Source organism: Streptopelia decaocto (genome assembly GCF_964273445.1).
Source record: "Streptopelia decaocto genome assembly, chromosome: 9".
Lineage (NCBI taxonomy): Eukaryota > Metazoa > Chordata > Aves > Columbiformes > Columbidae > Streptopelia > Streptopelia decaocto.
This window is the reverse complement of record NC_138664.1, coordinates 17,289,006-17,302,609: the sequence shown is the minus strand read 5'-3', so window position 1 is coordinate 17,302,609 and position 13,604 is coordinate 17,289,006. Positions and strand designations below refer to the sequence as shown.

Sequence of the window (13,604 nt, the reverse complement as noted above, 5' to 3'; positions counted from 1 at the left end):
GCACCTGCTTTGTCCAATTAGTAAGTAGTTACCAATCGAGTTCAATCCGTTGTACAGCCAGATATAATTAATCTAACTACACTGAAATAACACTTAAAAAAAAATTCTAAAATCAAAAGCTAATGAAGATCTTTAGCCATGTTATTTGATACCACAGCTGGTAACTGATCTGACAGCAGCAGTGAAACAAGGAAAACAGACGTTGCAAAAGAGGGTAACGCAGTGTTAATTCTTACAAATAGAAGGTTTTTGCTGACAAGCTTGATTATAGGAATGCTCTAGAAATATTTAACTTTAACTGTATAATAACAAGAACAAAACAGTGTTTTTAACCATCTAACCTTCTCTAAAGATTTGCACCTATGATGAAATATGTATCCTAAATAATATTTACTCTTTAGTGACTTCATTTCACCTTGTCCTTAGTCATCTGATACAAACTGACACACTGCTTTAATACTTCACTAAGGATATTTTTCAGAGATGGAGAACAGCAGGACAAAATTTGATTGGAGACCTTTTAGTATTACAAGCACCATTTCCAGATGAGCAGTCAAAGCCAGAGAAATATTTAGAACAGTTATGTATACAAGATCTAAATAACTCCAACAGATTAAGAATCTGGAGCAAGATTTATCAAGATTTTCCCAAAGCCAGTCTTGCCACTTTGTGACATTCTTTTCTCAAAGTGCTACAGTATAGAAATAGTAATGTATCTATGAAGTTATTTCTAGTCATGATTGTCCTTTGTTTTTTTGGTCACTCCTCTTACATGTATCAAGACAAAACAAGGTCATCTTCCCAGCTATTGGTTCTCATACCGATGAAAGGCATGGCCCTTTTTCCTAAGGCTTAAGGAACTCACTTATTATATGAACATATTCTCCAATCTCCCTGGAAACCGTTTAAAAATAGTCAAGAACTGCAATGGTCAGGTTACTCTCCTGGTTGTTAATTGCAATGTTTTCTTGGAGCTTCATGCATTCATTTTTCAGCTTGATTTCTCTCTTTGCAAACACAGCCACGGCTGTACACATTTCATGCATTCTCTAAAGAAAATATTACACTAATACAAGGAGCAGATAAAAGTTTTTAATTACTGTAGGAGCTTCTGTGTAATTATATGCATAACAAATAAAATTAAACAAAGTCTTACCTCAAAATTAAACTTCATTTAAAAGAAAATAATCTCATCTGAGAGCACTGCTTGACCATGTGGAATGTTCCCAGTAACCAGGTCTGTAACACAAGATACAAACAAGTTACTTTATTATCCCCAGTCCATTAGTTTCTAGTTTTAAAGTACCTTCTGCCAACACACTAGAAAGGAAGGAACTCAGGAAGTTATGACTTTCCTTTTCTCTTTGGGAGTCAGAATTTGCACTGCCAAAAAGAACAGCTTTAAGTTCAAGAAAAAAAAAAAAAAAAAAAAATCAATCCAGGCTTCCAAATTACTCACATTTAAAAGCTCATAATAAATGAACTCTAAGTTCATACAGAATCACAGAATGTCAGGGATTGGAAGGGACCTCGAAAGACCATTTAGTCCAATCCCCCTGCCAGAGCAGGAACACTTAAATGAGGCTACACAGGAATGTGTCCAGGCAGGTTTTGAATGTCTTCAGAGAACGAGACTCCACAACCCACCCCAGGCAGCCTGGTCCAGTGCTCTGTCACCCTCACTGAGAAGAAGTTTCTTCTCAAATTTAAGTGGAACCTCTTGTGTTCCAGTTTGAACCCATTACCCATTGTCCTATCATTGTTTGCCACCGAGAAGAGCCTGGCTCCATCCTCATGACACTCACCCTTTATATATTTGTAAACATTAATGAGGTCACCCCTCAGTCTCCTCCAAGCTAAAGAGACCCAGCTCCCTCAGCCTTTCCTCATAAGGGAGATGCTCCACTCCCTTCAGCATCTTCATTGCCCTGCGCTGGACTCCCTCCAGCAGTTCCCTGTCCTTCTTGAACTGAGGGGCCCAGAACTGGACACAATATCGCAGATGTGGTCTCACCAGGGCAGAGTAGAGGGGAAGAAGAACCTCTCTCGACCTACTAACCACCCCCCTTCTCATACACCCCAGGATGCCATTGGCCTTCATGGACAGAAGGGCACAGTGCTGGCTCATGGTCATCCTGCTGTCCACCAGGACCCTCAGGTCCCTTTCCCCTACGCTGCTCCCTAATAGGTCATTCCCCAACTTATACTGGAACCTGGGGTTGTTCCTACCCAGATGCAAGACTACACTTTCCCTTGTTATATTTCATTAAGTTTTTCCCTGCCCAACTCTCCAGCCTGTCCAGGTCCCACTGGATGGCAGCACAGCCTTCTGGCTTGTCGGCCACTCCTCCCAACTTGGTGTCATCAGCAAACTTGCTGATAGTACACTCTAGTCCCTCGTCCAAATAATTGATTAACATATTGAATAATACTGGCCCCAGTATTGAAATACCTTGAAATTCTCTAGTTTTGCAGCACAAATCTGGGTGTTAACAAATTAAACAATCACACTGACCTCTCAAAGATGTCTGTTTTGCAATAACTGTGCTATTCTATGGTTTATGGTTTCTGTGTGGAGTGATTTAGCAGAAAACAGCACAGTACAAGCCTCTTTGGGCAATTTCCCTTCACAGTGAACCCCCTCTGAGAGTATGAAAACAGAAAAATAAAACAGAATTAATAGTTTGTTTTGGTTATAAAAGACAACAGAAGCTGTGGTTTGGCTTTGGTTGTTTGAGGAGGTGGGATTTCTTGTTTAGGTGTTTTTAGGCTTTGGTTTTTTTAGGCTTTTTTTTCTGAGATTCTTAGGATCATTTGCTAGTTTATACTCTAAACAAAAGCTAATATAGCATACACATTTAATAATCATCTCCTGAGGATGGGCAAATCAGATTAAACTCAAATTTTAGTTTATCAGTTCCTGTCCTCTCAACTCCCACAATTCTATGAAATAAACACCACCTTCTTTTCAAGTACCTCAAAGTTTACAAGACCAATCACTTCTCCAGACACAATAATAAAGGGCAGCTTATTGCAGGTCAGAGTAAATGCGGTGTACATTAGGACAACTATTTCAGCATCCAGTGGCTCACCAGTACCCGCATTAGAATTGACACTGTAGTAGCTTTCTACTTAGAAAGTTAAACGCATATTCCACACTTAACTTTTCAACACCTACCAAGTCTCCAGTAACACACAAAGAATGTACAATTAAGTTTAATTAAAATAATATGTGCCACCCACCAGCCTTGCACCTCATGGATTTTCCGCTAAAGTTTAAGGTCAGGATAAAAGCAAGTTCAGTGCACAAAATGTCTGCACATTTAATACCTTCCCTTAGACGGCTGTATCAGCGTACAAGAGATTTATCTGTAATTCCAGTATTTGTATTACAGCAACAAGTCAAAGTCCTGTTCAGTACAGCCCTTAACTCACCAGTGACCCTACTTCCCACAAGGAACTGTTTACTTCACCATACTTGCACATGTTTTAAATTTCTAAATTTGCTTCAAATGTGATTGTCAAGTATTTCAGTCACTTGCAGCATTGATACCTTTCTTCATTATCAGTCCTTTGTTGACAAAGACATCAGAAGCCCATTCTAAGCCCCAAGTTCAGAAAGCACCAAGTACTAGCTGGAGGCATCTACACCCTCTACTCAGAAATAGTATCACCTAACACCGACACTTACCAGACTTGCATCAACAAATTAATGTCTGAAGGACGTACCACACCCAAGAAACAACAAAACCTTACCTAGCAGAGAATGAAGTTACAATCACAGTATTGCTTCTTTCTAGTTACACCTGACAAAGGTCCCCAGATACATTTTCAGATTCAGTACACACCATTCTTTTGCCATCATTGTGATCTACATGGTTGGGAAACTGCTTTGAAATCTGCTCTTTTCAGATGCAGTTCTATAACACAATTGTTGCTTAAAAACAAACACCACCACCCCACACCACCCCCCCAAAAAACAAACAAACAAACAAACACCCCCCCCCCCCAAACAGACAAACAAGCAATCACCAAAAAGACCCCACAAATAACTCTTTTCTTCAAGCTATAAACCAAATATGGCAAAATAGAAATGCATTTTTCTGTAGTTATCAGGAGGGTCTCATGTTAATCAGAAATGTGACTGGGAATGAAAGAGGTGAAAGAACTGCTCTCTTAACATTTTAGTCCAAGGGAAGGAACAAAACCATGCATTTGCACATACTACCAGAGCAACCTAATGAGTAAATTGCCATGTTTCAAAAATATAACTTCATTTAAAATAATACATTTTCAGTTATCTGAATATTTAACAGTAGAAAAATTAATGCATTTTGTAGAGTCTGGAAAAAAAATGCTGATACTATGTTACATTTTAAGACTGGCTTGAACAAATGTGACTGCAGAAAGAACGTTCATTTTTCAAGTGAGTTAATTACTGCTGAAGTAGCCATATATTTTTTTTAACTTACCAATTGGAGCTAAAGAGAGCCTAAAAACTATTAATCACTGTTTGTTTATTCTATTGTCCTTACTTCCTGGAATGCAGTCAGCGATGAAACTCGACTGCCCAAAAGCCCAGTCAGCAAATCAGCTGCCCTGAATCTGTTCACAGCATGAACCCAGTGACTAACATTCTTAACCTAATGTAGGATGGGAGCAACAAATGCATAACACATCTCATTCTGGAAGTTCTATACAAAATTCAATGAGGCTTTTTGAATATTTCAAGTATTTTTCAGCATAAGCCCCCTTGCCTCCCCATCTTCCCCCACACACCTTTTTCTTAGTGCAGCTACTGGTTCAAGTGCTAGTGATGTTATTTATAGAAGAAGATTAAAATAAAGTGGTTCTGTAGAATGTTCTTTCTCAATTCCATTGCAGAATCCTACACTGTGAACCAGAGGCAAACTATTCTTTTGCTCCTGATATTTTCTAGGTATTCTGCATTCTCAAAATTCTTGATGATAATGTAATTTAATTCAGTAGCATTAGGATTACAGGCTCACTGAGACTACAAGAATAGGTATCGGCACCCACTTACACTACATTTTTTTGAAAGTGGAAAATATTTTTGTCCATTTTGTCCATTTTGTTCCTTTGGGTTTAAGTGTGTTTTCCTATACTGTGTTTTGTGCCATTTTTGTTGTTGTTGTAATTGAGGTAAAAACAAAAATCAAGTCAAAATACATGGTCTACTACACAAAGCATAGATTACTATGTTTTAATACTGTTGGCATTCATCACCACAGCTCTGTATCACCCCTTGTTAAATGAATCTGCTAACAGTTTAGTATTTTGAGCTATAAACAGGGGAACAGTTCCATTTTCCCCATCCTCCCAAGACATCAGGAAGTTTAGTTCTATGATACATGTTCCATACTTCAAAACTTTATGTTCCCTGCATATTATAAAGGCATTGAATGGCATTTTAAGCTGGTAATAACTTTGATGTTTTGTCATGTGACTTCTTCAAATTCTTAGTTCCTCCCCTTATCCATCATCTTTTATTTTTTTTCTTAAAGACTGCAGAGAGTAAATTACAAGGATATGAAATACACAATATTACGAGGCACAGACATTTTGAGACCATCTTCAGAGGCTGAATCCCTGCTAACAGTCCCCTGCCTACAAAATAGGGCTGAATTCCAAACAGATTCAAGGAGAGGATGGAGAAATACAGTCTGTGCAGCCACTTGCAGTACACTTCAAATAATATTTTCAGCAGGACCTGATATAGTCTCCAAACTATATCCAAAAGCAGATTCCCACCTTCCTTCAAAACTGTTCTCAGTAACTAACTTTGATTCTTTTGCATCCTGAATCTGGATTTCAGCTCCATATGCTAAAAATTGCCATTCTTATTTGGGTAAAAATGTTGAGTTACCTTCTGTTGCCAGAAGTAGCATTCATGTAACAACATCAGGCCTATGGATAACAAGATAATAAAACGTTAAGAATAAAAGTTAAAAACTCAAATTGGTTAAGATTTTAACTGACTGTTTTGAAACACCAAGTAACATGCATTTCAAGTTCTGTTTCAAGACTAAAGCTCTATTCAGCTCCATAGCACTGGAAGCATCTTAAACAAATGATGAAATGGTGAGATAAGACACCACCAAAAATGTACTTGAAAACTACAGGAATTTTAAGGTTGTCTGAACATTTGCTGGAAACAGCCATAAGCCTGAGTAAAACTGAACTGACATATGATTTTAGGTACCAAACTGACATTAAAACCCAACAGTAATGTTTTTGTTTAGTAGACCAACATAGAATTTTTCACAATCAGAACAGTCTCTGGCATTTACCACATTAAATATTCTTGTAATCAACAAACAGAATTTTGCAGGTGATTTCTGAGAACAGATATGCTACCTTCTCCTAAAGCATAGCATAGCACACACAAAAGCAGATGGATTAAGAGCACACTGAGTTTCTGCATCTTGGGTAAACCTGCAGCCTAACTGCAGTTCTGCCTGGGCTTTTCCTTTCCTGAGGGCAGACTGGCTCAACCAGGGTAAGTAACGCAGCTTCACTTGCCAGTAATCAGGAGTACGCAGTGGGGTGTTCTGAGAACAAGCACGTGGGTATATGCACTCCATGCCAGGACAAGTGCATGAAAAGCCCATCACAGAAACACAACTAGAGAAAAAACAGTCATGCCCCTCTATATGCCACAAACTATTATTCACAGAGTCTAACAAAGAGCTACTAGTAATCTTAACCTGACATGACTTGAATGAGCTCTCATTTTAAAAAATCAAAAGTGATTACTATTAGGTTTTAATCTAGGTAACAGTTCATTACCAAAAGCCATTAGGATGAAGCTTTAAAGACTTCATATAAATGTTCCTTTAAGATACTTTAACTACACGAATCATGAAACACTGAGCGATCATACCACAACTATTACTATATTCCTCTACATTAATGATGAAAAATTATCAGATTATGAGACTAAAGGTTGTTTTTCCTGCAGTCAGATTTCAGCTAATGATTTTTCAAGTCTTAGATATTGTACTACCTTGAAACCAGCAAGCTTTTCTAGGTGCAGAAGGTAAAAAGAACCCTGCACATAAACCCAGAAATTCTGCACTTAGTTTCATCAAATAGAACTTGCTCCACAACACAGAACACCACGTGTTTTGCTAGTATGGTTACTATTCGTAAAGGATAAAGAACAGGTTAGAAAAGGGAAAAAATGACCAATAAGCACCCTACACCCTTCTGCTGCAGGTAATTCAGTTTTTAATAGTAGGAATTGAAACATAACATCTACCTTTGAAAATGAAATTCAATTTTAATTATTTTTTCCCCCAGCAAAGTATTACAGGAGACATTCATTATATGAGGAAATCCATTTTGCAAAGTAGAACAAACCAATATGCAACATCATTTTTTGCCCTTCCTCCCCAGACATATATGATCTATAATTTCCACTTTATGTTTCAGAAACTACTGCTTATCAGATCATAATACAGATTGCCTCACTCTCCCTAGATAACAGGTCACTCAGGTTGTCTCCACTTCAACCATCTAACATCCAAACCATCCAACACTTCTGAGTCTTTTCGCCTGATATCTGTGACTTCAATCAGATTAACTGTTTAAAATAACAAAAACTTGTTATTTATGGATTACAGTCAACAAAACATACCACACTGCTGCATCAGTTCATAAATTACCAGAATTCACCTACTGGAACAAGATATTCAGCATCTAGGCAAATTTACCTATTCCTCAGGTGAAACTGCAGTCACAAAAGCAATTTTTCCCTTACACTTGGAACTACACATTATTTCTTAAAAATTGCGAAGTTTATGAAAATGGTGCTTCAGTGTGGGCTGAAGCATTCCAGGTAAACTTTCTTCCTTCGTACCTCACAAATGATGGTAGCTCAGTCCTGCACCCATCTGCCAAAACTCAGCTTTCAGCCTCTAAGGATCTATTAGTGCTTCACTATCTCTGATCTTAACTACAGTTTTGCAGCTTTTATTTGTCAATCTTTGCAGCATCCTGCACATAAAGGATAATAGTTTTGAGGAGGTCTGAAAAGGCACAACAGGTAAAATTCTGCAACACAAGAGGAAAGCAGGGCACTAATTTCTGCTCAAGGCTGCATGTTTGTATAGGGCAGACAAAAGTGCCTGTTGTGGTCATTTAAAGTCAACTATATTCTGCCACATTTTCAAAATTATGTAAGTCTCAGCTATCTTACATTAGGAGGATGAGCCAACTGATTAATATTAGAGATAAACGTCTTCCTGTGTTTTCATGTATGTGAAGTTTTTGTCAGGCAAATACTACTTTCCTGCTGTTCAGGGCTCTTCAAGAGTAGTCAATAGTTTGGGGTACTTTTTCCATAAAGGATCAGTTATTACTCAAACTTTATTCTGAATTCTAGCTTCCTCCCTAGGTAAATTAGGAAAAAAGGTTCCAATCTTGTTGTCCAGTAGAAAGACAAAATCTTGGTCAATGTGAATTGTTTTTCCTTTTAAGGTAGGCAAAGAAGGCTTACCAAAAGTTAAATGGTAACTTTAATTTTTATTATTACTGTTATTACTACTAATAGAGGAAAAGCTACAGCAAATATTCACATTCAGTCACGCTTGGTAAGTTCTTCAAAAAATGTTTGCCTGGAACAGTATGCCATCCTGGGATCAAATTGCAATGCTTTTGATGACAGAACCTAAGTCTGACTTGACTGATCTGAAGTACAAGGCAGTCATGCTTTACTGCTCTCCTAAGAAACCACACACTAGAAAGGTGCCACCTGTCAAACCCACCTATTCCTCTGTCATAATGTGAATGACACTCACCCTCTGAACACTACTACAGGAAGTACCCAGAGACTGACAAGTATCGACCAATATTAATTATGCCAGACTTGGAACGTCTGCAAAGAGTTAACTACAGCCATCAGCGATATTTCTTCATTTATTGTAAATATCTGGCGCTACATTTGAGCATAGAACACAGTCTTTTAAAACCAGAGCTAAATACATTCTTTTTAATCATGTGATGCAAGACATAGTAATTGAAAATGACAAGTAATCATGTGAAATAACAAGTCTTCAAAAATGAGTACATGGCACTTTCTTCATCAGGGTACCATTCACAATAACTAATTTCTGACCTTTCATGATTTCAAATCTACGTTAATGTTATCCTGTAAGCAGTTTAACAACTGTAAACAAGAAGCTAAGCCTATTTTTCATGAGAATAGAAGGTGTAGTTTGCCTTAGAAGAGCTGCATGGATACTAAACACCTGAGTAGTGAACTCAGATCCATAGTATCAGAAAGAAATTCCTCAGCATAGGGTCTATTTTCTTGCCATGCTGCAATGCCATACAGAATATCCAAATATATCCTTGCACTAAGGTCAAAATCAAATTTGTCCTCCATTTATGCTGGCATACATTACAGCAACAATTATTCAGCAATCCATTGCAAAGATTCACTGGTTCAGTGATAGCTATTGAACCTCAGCAGTTCCATGGCAATATAACTACACAGTATTTGCATCACCTTTACGAAAAAGGGTGAATTCAGCTGTCGTAAGTAACTACCATTAAAAAAAATACCTAGATATTCTTTACTGTTAAATCATGAATTACTCAAGCCTCAAAGACTTCTACATAAGCATCTTCTAGAGTAGGTTCGCATTTCCCTTCCAGCTACTCATCCAAGAAAGGAATATCAAATCCACAATATGACATTGGTCCTGTTCCAAATCTCCAGTCAAGCCTTCCTCTTCAGAAAAACATATTTAGCCTCCATGTTCAAAAGAGAAAAAACAAAAACACAAATGAAACGCACACACCACCATTAGCCTAGGTTAACAGTTGGATCAAAGAGGAATTTACAGCATAAGGCAATTCATAAAAAAATCCAAAGTCCTAGACAATCAAAATGACTGCCTATTCCAATGACCTCCATTTTCATGTTCCTTCTCAAAAAGTTGAAGAAAAGATATTAACAAGAACATTTTCAATGGCTTGACTACCTGCATCATAGATTTCAACCCCATATTAAATAAAACTGTCACCAGATACCCATCTTGCATTAAAATCCCTGCAGAAAGAGTAACAGAAATAGCTGGTTCCAAGTACTGACAGTTAAGCTACCTGAAACAACAACAACAAATCAATTGCACTGCCAATATTTATATAAATATGTCACTCTTGAGAGATACTACAAGGTTATAATCAAATTATGAAGTCGCCTAATGTGAATACTTCCATCTTTAATGACGACATGAAATTCTTACACAATTTTGGCTAAATAACCTGCAAGTGAAGTCATTAGCAGTGTCAGTATTAGTTTCAAGAGATAAAATTTCATGTTCTGGGTCTGTGCATGAGCTGAATAAGCAATAAAATTAAAAAGTAAACTTTCAATGGATAGGTAAAAACAAAACAAACAACACAACAACAACTACCACGCAACACACACACACACAACACCCCCACATACATAAATGCACACAACCAAAGATTTTTGTTGTTGGTACAATTTCTTCCAGTATGTTACCAAGACAGGACACCTGCCATTCTAATGGTGTAATTCTAAAACTGTCTATATTTAGCTTATGCTAAATTTTCCAGCTAAACCTATTCACAAAAGAACTACAGTCCACTTACACTGTAGCAAAAAGAGCATACAATTTACCTCTTTGGCATGACTAACAGGAAGTTTGCCAACTTTCCAGACATATTCCTCGAAAGCTAGGCTGCTCTATATTTGCACACAAACAGCATATTAATAGTTCAGAGACTCCAGATAAAAAGCACTGGAAATCCAGCTTCAATATAAATAAAACTTGGATTTTTCATGTTTATATTATCACTGGTTTACTAGACTGAAGAGATTATTTCTAAAGAGTGTTGGTTTGCAAAATTTCCTTATCTTCAGACCAAGTTATTAAATACTTAGGCAACATGTTAACCACCCTGAGAGTAAGAAACATACTGAAACACAAACATACTAAATATCCTAAGTTAATGTCAGCATATTAATTTATAATATTTGAAAAATTATTTTGAACTCAAACCAGAACAATCAAAACTCAACAAAAAAAAGCAAACTTGAATTCCACCCCATCTTTTTGTTATTATGCCACAAACCTCTGATGTACCATCTTGTGTGCATTACACAGAATCTCCAAACAAACAGAACAGGTCCTAAGCCTCCTCAGAATGAAAGCTGGTTATCAAAGAAAATGCAGCTACACAGTGATGTGGAGATAAATGGTTCTGGGCCAACTCTGTATACAAACACACATACATTTATGTTCATATATGTTATTATTACTTTAGACATACAAACACACACAGCCTTCTTACAAAGCTTAGAATGTCTTCAATTAGGAGGTCTTCAGACTCCACTCCATCACATAGCAACAGGACACTCAGCATTTTCAACACAGTCAAGGCTAGAAATTTCAAACAGGAGGAAATCTGTTGCATCCAAGGTAAACCTCAGCTTGAAAACCCAATCAGCAGTTAGGAAAAGACAACTCTGGAATACCTTCCTGAAGGCCCAAAAAAGAACATGGAGAACATCCAACAAACCATTACTGGGGGAGTTAGGACTTTACAGTGCTCACCAGAAGGTGTACCTACTGTTTCTCCTATTTCAAAAGAAAAAGCCTTAAGTTAGTTTTGCCAACAGCTGTAATTCTTACCTTAAAAAGCTCATACTACAAAGCAGCAAGGTAAAACTCACTGTATTTTGCATTATATGCTCTATAAGAATATTCTTACCTCAATTCACATGATTTAGATATTTCCAGAACAAGTCACTCACAACTTCAGTTTCTTCTTACTAGGATACTGTATACATGTAAATATTTTGTGCCTAGGAAATTCAACAGTTAAAATTCCATGAACATAATTCTAGCTATCATTCACATGTTAAAACTGCATGTATTTCGAAAGAGCTGGCAGTACACAGACCTATGCTGCCAAATTCAGAGTGCTGAAGGAGGGGAGAATGTGGAGTCAAACACAGAATTGGAGGGGCTAAAATTTCAGGAAGTCTCCACATTTATTTCTGCTATGCAAACCATGCAGGTGTTACCTATCTCAGTATTATATATCTTTTCCCTGTATACATTTCTGTAACCACATACAGAAATGAAGCTCAAAATTAGGTTTATCCTTGTAAGACAAAAAAAAAAAAAATTATTTACTTGAAAATGAATTTATTTTCATCTGCTACCACCTCAGTAATCAGTAATGAAAAAAGTAAACCCAAAACTGTTTTCTATACATGAGAGACACTAACTCAATTAGTGTGTGTGCTTTAGAGAGCTGGCAGGAGTCCAAAATGCAACCATAAGCAGTCACCTGAGGCCCATGGACATCTTCCAGTCCATCAATGTAGGCTGTCACTCCAGTCAAGCTCCTCAGATTGTAGAAGCTGAGAAAAAACAACTGGCATGAAAAATTATCCAGAATGAATGTGGTTGACTAGAGCTGAACTGAAGAATTTCCTGACTCAGACACTACTCTCCTAGCTGAAAGTGAGCCCACTGTCATCAGCATCTCTTCTAGATCTCTCCAGAAGAAGAAATGCACTCCTCAGAGCAGATTACCAGTAAGTTTTGTGATCAGTTCTATGACAGTACTTATACATTTTCTTGTATGCTTGAAAGCTCATCTTCCCAGCTTAGTATCAAGCTTTCTACACTGTATTTCAACCTTAGTAATCTATGATTTTTAAGTTGCTTTCAATGCACTTCCCTCTCCAAATAACAGCCATTTCTCTAATTGAGTGAAGTCACATCAAACAGATAAAGAACCTGAGCGGCTCTCTCCTACATTAAGAATTTGTTTTCTTATAGGAGGTATAAGTCTTTTGATATGACTGGGAAGAATTTAAAAGGCAGCTTTAATCACTACTGTTTATTAAAGCTCCTCAGTGACTGAGAACTTAGTAGTTCTGTAAAATGTACACGTAACTGTTGTACACTACACCAGATATGCATAAAGCAGTTCTCTTTATAACTGATTTGTCTTGGAGGACATCAAGTTAATGTTTCAAAAAAATCAGCACATCTTTAGCCATGCAGCTGCCAAGTCAATTCTTTCTGATTAAAATATACTTTGAATTTCATAAGGTCTTCCCACAGACATAAATCTTTCAGTCCCAAGCACTTCCTGTCATTTTAATTGCTTCACTTCCCGTCCCGCAAAACCAAAAAATGATGCTTTGCAGTGTTCACTGAAAGGTTGAACAGCACTCATTGTGTCCCAGGGGAGAACACTGTCTGGAATGGCTATCTAAATGGGGCAAATAGGAGATATCATGCTGAAAAACACATAAAGAAATACTGCCTGTTTATACTCAAATATATGAGAAGCTCAACATCCTCCTCACTTCCCCCTCCCTGTAAAAGGAAGAGAGACACCATCTCTTCACAGTGCTAAGCTTTCCAAGCACATGTTTCTGGACTGAGGCTGTGTCCAAGCTATGTCAGAGAACATGAAATAACCCTTTCCAAGATGCTTTCACTACTTCTTGCTACATTGGTCTTAGATCAAGGCTTCTTAATATACATAATTTATACGTATCCAATAAGATAAGGAGCAAGTAA

At 37.3% G+C, this 13,604-nt stretch overlaps 1 protein-coding gene across 4 annotated transcripts in view; it reads right to left on the bottom strand.

Annotated features, from left to right (window-relative positions):
* TLN2 (talin 2) overlaps nt 1-13,604 on the bottom strand; it is a 161,541-nt gene that overhangs the window by 110,466 nt on the left and 37,471 nt on the right. For all 4 annotated transcript variants that reach the window (XM_082061353.1, XM_082061352.1, XM_082061355.1 and 1 more), the window contains exon 2: nt 1,157-1,239. The gene's annotated coding sequence lies outside the window, so the exon portion shown is untranslated. The remainder of the gene's footprint in view (nt 1-1,156; nt 1,240-13,604) is intronic.